We start from the raw sequence: 7,615 nt of genomic DNA, 5'->3' as shown, positions 1-7,615 counted from the left end.
TGAACTCGACGACTCGAATGCAACGTCTTTTGAAATATGCCATGAATGACTCCAAGTAATATCTATAAAATGAGCAAATACACAGCGGAAGATTTCTTTCGTACCTGAGAATAAACATGCTTTAAAGTGTCAACCAAAAGGTTGGTGAGTTCATTAGTTTAACTTAAACAATCGTTTCCATCATTTTAATAGACCACAAGATTTCAGATTTCCATTTCTCATAAACATACGTCCCATGTATAGAGACAAAAATATCATTCATATGGATTGAACACCTGGTAACCGACATTAACAATATGCATATATAAGAATATCCCCATCATTCCGGGATCCTCCTTCGGACATGATATAAATTTCGAAGTACTAAAACATCCGGTACTTTGGATGGGGCTTGTTGGGCCCGATAGATCTATCTTTAGGATTCGCGTCAATTAGGGTGTCTGTTCCCTAATTCTTAGATTACCAGACTTAATAAAAAGGGGCATATTCGACTTTGATAATCCAACCATAGAATGTAGTTTCACGTACTTGTGTCAATTTCGTAAAACAGTTATAAAAGTTGCGCATGTATTCTCAGCCCAAAAATATAAAGGGTAAAAAGGCAAATGAAACTCACGATACTGTATTTTGTAGTAAAAATACATATGACGTCATTGAACAATGCAGGGTTGGCCTCGGATTCACGAACCTATATCAATTGTGTATATATTAATACGTATAATGTAAGTTACAAAATTTCATTTATTAATATGTATTATTTATATATTATAGTTTTGTAGAATTTATTCTAACCTTTATTTTAAAACGTATACTTATATTATATTTTAAGTTATATTTTATATATATATCTATTTTATGTATATATATCTATAATGATTTACGTTTATATAAATAGTGACATTAATATATTTATATACATATATTTGTGGTTAGTATTGTATTTATGAAATTTTATTAGTTTGTTATGTGAATTATTAATACAATCCTAGTATATACCATAAGTATATATATAGTGTACAAAAGATTTATTTGTTAAAATAATAATTTAGATAATAATGATTTACTAATAATAATAATAATTTTATTAATAATGATAATACTAATAGCAAAAAAAATGAAAATGATAACTGTTAATGATACTAATAATAATAACTCTAAAATAATATTAATACTAATACCATACTTATGTTAATAATAAGGGTTCTAATATTTATAAAATGATAAATGATAATCATAATAATACTAGTAAATATTAATGATGATACTGATAAATATGATATTATTAATTGTAAATGTACTGATAATACTATTATTTATAAACCGGTACAAATTCTAATATTGATAATAATAATATATTTTTATTTCCTTCATAATAATAATAATGATAATCATAATCATAATCCTAATGATGATAAAATACTAAAATGATAAGTTTATTACTAATAATAATATTATTAATACCTATCATAATAATAATAGTAATGTCTATAATACTTTCAAATATGATAACAAGTATGATACTAATAATAACAATAACAATAACAATCAAAACAATCACAATAATAATAATAATACTAATAATAATTAATATATAATAACAATAATAAAATTAGAAAAGAAAACTACCTCACATGAAAAGAGTTTCAAAAAAAAAAAAAGAAACTACCGTCCTCTGGACTCGATCTCGTGACCACATGCTCACACGCAAACACTCTCGACCATCCCACCAATTCTGATTCTCTGTACTAATATCGAATTTAAATTTTATATATAAACTGTTTTTCTTCTATTCCTCTTCTTCTCCACAAGTCTCATGGATTCAACAAAACATCAATAACAAAAAAAAAAAAAAAAAAAAAAAAAATCGTGGTTCCCTTTAAAGCTTCAAAACATTACAGAAAAAAAAATAATTTGGGTTCTAAAATAAAAAAAAAAAAATACTAAAGGCCTACTGCAGCGTCGGTTCTTGGAACAAAACAAAAAAAATTGATTTCGTAATAGATAACATTATAGATAATGTTTATAACACGAAATAGTTTTCTAAACATGTATAAAAACTACTGGAATCGTCAATTTGATCAGAAACATATACACGAACGCGAATTTGTCTCAAGAACAATTGTTGACTTTTTTTAAACTAAACTTTGACTTCAAAATTCAAGATCGATATAAAGATTTGAGAGTTGAGATTTTGCAGATAGATTCAAAGAAAGATTTCTAACCTTTCTGCATTTTTAGATTTTGAAACTTTATTCGAAATTGAATTAAGAGAAAAAAAAATTGGAGCGTGCAGAGAAGAAGAAAAAAAAAATATCGCTGTGCTCTTTAATCCCATTGGATTTCCTTTTTATTTGATTTGCAATTATACATAATCATGTTGTAATAATAGAGATCGGTTGATAAAAAATGGAGAAAATGTCAACACAGGTTCACGAGTTGGGAGCAGGAAAGAAACAAAAAAAATAATAATAATAGAGATAAAGGATACAGAGGTCACGCGTATAATATAGATCCCTACTGTGTTTTTTTAATTAATAATAATAATATATAATAACAATACTATTAATATCTAATAATATTAATAAAATTAATAATAATGATAAATATAATATTAATGATAATAATAGTTGTAAAAATGATAATAATAATAATAATAATAATACCATACTAATTATGAATACAAATATTGATATTTGACGATACAAATAACATTACTACAACAACTATATTTGTATTTAAATTTAATTTATTAATATCATCTATTATTATGTAATATTTAATAATTATGTAATATGTATTGTAACATATACTGAATATTATATATTTATGCATTTTAATATAAATATATTATAATATTTATTTACATACTAATTATATTATACTTATGTATGTAATTATGAAAAATATAAATGTTTTATATATGTAAGTATTATATATATTTATTAAAATAGTACATTATTTCATCATAGATATATTATAAATTTCTACATATACATAATATAATAATTATGTATAAAATCATATATATATATAGTTATATTTATGTATATATGTATACTACCATATATATAAAATCATGTTTTAAATGTTGAGTAGATGATTAATTATGTATATTAAACAATTAACTACAAAGTATAACATTGTACATTTAATATTTTGATAACGTTGGTAAAATATGTTTGAATCATTTATATACAATATACTATATATATTCAAAATGAAAATCTTTAGTTATTAAATGTTATCTTTTATAATAACAAAATTACTTAATAGTTCATTAATACTAATATAATTAGTTTTATATATAATTATTTATATTTACATTCTTAGTTACAATTAAAGGTTCGTGAATCGTCGGAAATAGTTAAAGGTCAAATGTTATCATGAAATAGTTCAAACATAATGAGACTCGGTTTAATAGACTTTGCTTATCGAGTCGAATCATATAAGATTATGTTTAAATTTGGTCGGAAATTCCCGGGTCATCACAGATGATTGCTATTATGTTTAGATGATGAGGTGGTTATGAGATGATAATGGTTATAATGATCATGATTATGGTTATGATAATGATAATTGATAAATGAAGAAGAAGAAACAATATTGGGTTAATCGAATTGAGTTATAAATTAAAACAGAAAAGTAATGGCAGCGTAATGGTTAGGAGGTGTTGTTGGTTAGTAGGAGGTCTCGGGTTCGACCCCAGGCAGTGGCGTTTTATTTTTAAAGCTCCTTTCTTCAAAGGTTGTACTCTTTTATTATTATTATTATTATTATTATTATTATTATTATTATTATTATTATTATTATTATTATTATTATTATTATTATTATTATTATTATGATTATTATGATTATTATGATTATTAGTATCACTATTATTATTATTATTATTATTATTATTATTATTATTATTATTATTATTATTATTATTTTTATTATTATTATTAGAAAAATTATCATTTTTAGTAACATTATTACTAAAAATATCATTTCTATCATTATTAATATTATTATTGTTATCTTTATTGTAGTATAACTATAATTATTATTTTAACAAAAAAATAATATTTTTATAAAAAAATAGTTAAAACATATAACCTAACTACATTGATATTAAGTAATTATAAAATAAATATAGTTAATTAATTAATGAAGCATATAATTCATTAAAATAACAAATATATCATTAATAATAATAGTATATAAATATGTTCGATTACAATGTGTTAATATATATATATACATGATATAGGTTCGTGAATCCGAGGTCAACCCCCACACTGGTTCAATGTCATCATATGTATTTTTACTACAAAATACAGTATATGAGTTTCATTAATCCCCTTTTAAATGCTTTTGCAATATATATTTTTGGGACTGAGAATACATGCACTGTTTTTATAACTGTTTTACGAGATAGACACAAGTAATTGAAACTACATTATATGGTTGAATGATCGAAATCGAATATGCCCCTTTTTATTAAGTCTGGTAATTTAAGAATTAGGGAACAGACACCCTAATTGACGCGAATCCTAAAGATAGATCTATCGGGCCCAACAAGCCCCATCCAAAGTACCGGATGCTTTAGTACTTCGAAATTTATATCATGTTCGAAGGAGGATCCCGGAATGATGGGGATATTCTTATATGCATATTGTTAATGTCAGTTACCAGGTGTTCATTCCATATGAATGATATTTTTGTCTCTATGTATGGGACGTTTGTTTATGAGAAATGGAAATATGAAATCTTGTGGTCTATTAAAATTATGAAATGATTATTTATATTAAACTAATGAACTCACCAACCTTTTGGTTGACACTTTAAAGCATGTTTATTCTCAGGTACGAAAGAAATCTTCCGCTGTGCATTTGCTCATCTTAGAGATATTATTTGGAGTCATTCATGACATATTTCAAAATACGTTGCATTCGAGTCGTTGAGTTCATCAAGATTATTATTAAGTCAATTATAGTATGATATATTACGAAATGGTATGCATGTTGTCAACTTTCGATGAAATGAAAGATTGTCTTTTCAAAAATGAATGCAATGTTTGTAAAATGTATCATATAGAGGTCAAGTACCTCGCGATGTAATCAACTGTTGTGAATCGTTTATAATAGAAATGGACTTCGTCCGAATGGATTAGGACGGGGCGTCACAAACTTATCTATCGCGAATGTTATTTCAGTTGCCTTTTTTGCACTTCCTTATTTTCCGCGCAATACTTCTCAATCATTTGCTGTATATCATCTGGATGCTCAAATTTGTGTTGCATATCCCTTGGTGCTAATTTTTTGAACATATCCGCCAATAATGTTTGCGTATTCTCCATTTTCGCAGCCTGAGATGTTTCTCCTTCTTCATAATAACGTGGAACAGGCGTGGAAGGCCTTTTGCGTTTCAATTTCGCAATTTCTACCACTTCAGGATCACTTTCAGAATTTTCAGAATTATCTGAATTTGGCATTATAACTTTTGCGGTTTTTGCTTTCTTTAAAAGCAAAACTGGCGAACCAAAAGCTCTTTGATCTTGCTCTTCATCACGCACTCTTTCATCATGTTAGATGATTAACCTTTGCGTATTCGGTGATGATTCATTAAGTGGCCATTCATAATTGTTTGGAATATGGAGGTCAAAACCTCTTTCTTTTAATAATTGCTTTGCCTCTAAGGGCGTGAGCACTTTTTTCGCAGTCTTTTTTGACGCTCCTTTTTCTGCGGTTTCAGCGCCACTATGCGCATTACCTTCATTGATCAAGGTTTTATCTAATTTTGTTTGCGCACTTGCAGAAGTTACTTTTGACCTCATTTCATCTGTTTTCTGCTCTTCACGATTCTGCTGCACATTTAGCCTTGCCGCATTCACCTTTTCAGTTGCAACATTCATTTGTGTTTCTTCCATTGCTTTAGCATTTACAGATGCTTTCACAAGCAACTCTTTAGTTTGCTGGCTAACGTCAGGACTTGATTGAAAATTAAAATTCGAAGCATTTTTTGGATCTAATGCACCTATAATGCTTGCATTCTTCTTTTTATTGCACGTAGACATGTATATCCAAGAATATCTTGAAATTTTCACTTCTTGTGAATTAAAAACACTTTCCTGCAATATAAAACAGAGAACAACACGATTAGAATTAGGAAATGAGTTTAATAGCTCGATTAAAACGAACGCGAATTTCTCATTTCAATTCTATTCGTGTCCCACGGATGGCGCCAATTGATCAATCCTAGATTACACAATTACAGTTAATCAAGGATTGAGTGCAATGAGGGGGTATAATGGATGTCGATTATGGTTTTGGGACCTTATTGTCATATTTCGTTAAGTGCTAAACGATCAACAACCATGTCCCGGTCTTCGTAAATTACCTTAACCAAATAATGATTTAGTCTCGGGCAAAGTCACGAGAGAAATCAATATGGCTAGGGCAACTCTTACATAATCAACAACCTAAAATGAGAGGCCAAGCTCCCTATTTATAGGTCTAGGAGTTACGCGGAAGTAAGTTGTGCGGGAACTTAGGCATTCCGCATAAACACTGCGAGAAGCCTTCGCACTCTTTAATGTTCTGCGCAATCCCACCGCATTCACACTGCGGTTCAGTTGTCTTGTGCGTTCACCTCTAAAAGGCCTTCCGCACTAAAAATATACATATACATAAGTATGTATATGATCAACATATGCGATATATATATATATATATATATATATATATATATATATATATATATATATAAACTATATATGTATACATATACACGAAATATACATATATACATACTTAAACCCTAATTAAAACTAACCCTAATTATTAAACCCTAATTTATTAAAATTCTAATACGACTTAACCCTAAACATTAATTATTAAACTCTAATAATCATTACCTAATTATCTAACCTAATCATTACTTTCCTAAACCCTAATCATTAAATACTACTTTAATTAATTAAACCTAAATAATTAATACTACTTATTACTAAACCCTAATACTACTTAACACTTATACACTTATACTACTACTTAACACTTACACTATTACTAACACTTATAATATACTACTTATAGTATAACACACGATTACAATAGTCATTCACGATAACGTGAGGAGTACTTGAACGTCAACGCTACTTAAGGCCTAGGGTGATCCTTGGTACCACTATGGGACGCTTGTGGATTTCAAATGCCAAACTTAGATTTTGGTCGAGATATCCTGGGCCAACCGGTAACAATTGGTCATTCTGGTGACTCGGCGGTGGAATAGATGTTTGGGTATGGCGCACAATGTCAAACCCGACTATAGTAATCATACACTTAGTTACTTTCACACTTAATAAGTGGTAGACTTATTAAGGATAACTCACTAGTGTTCAACACTAACTTACTAAAAGTGGAAACTTACTAAAAATAGAAACTTAGTAAAACAAGCTACACTTAAACACTTGCATACTTAAACTTAAACTTGGGCAAAAACATTTAACTACTCTTAAATGTCATTAGGTTGACTTTCTGCTCACATTCATCCAACTCTTCTATTCAGAGGAATAACAACTCTCTCCTACTTACTAAGGTGAACTCATAGCCTTACTCTTTATTGCATG

The sequence above is a fragment of the Rutidosis leptorrhynchoides genome, chromosome 7, assembly GCF_046630445.1.
Source record: "Rutidosis leptorrhynchoides isolate AG116_Rl617_1_P2 chromosome 7, CSIRO_AGI_Rlap_v1, whole genome shotgun sequence".
NCBI lineage: Eukaryota > Viridiplantae > Streptophyta > Magnoliopsida > Asterales > Asteraceae > Rutidosis > Rutidosis leptorrhynchoides.
This window is presented reverse-complemented; position numbering follows the sequence as displayed.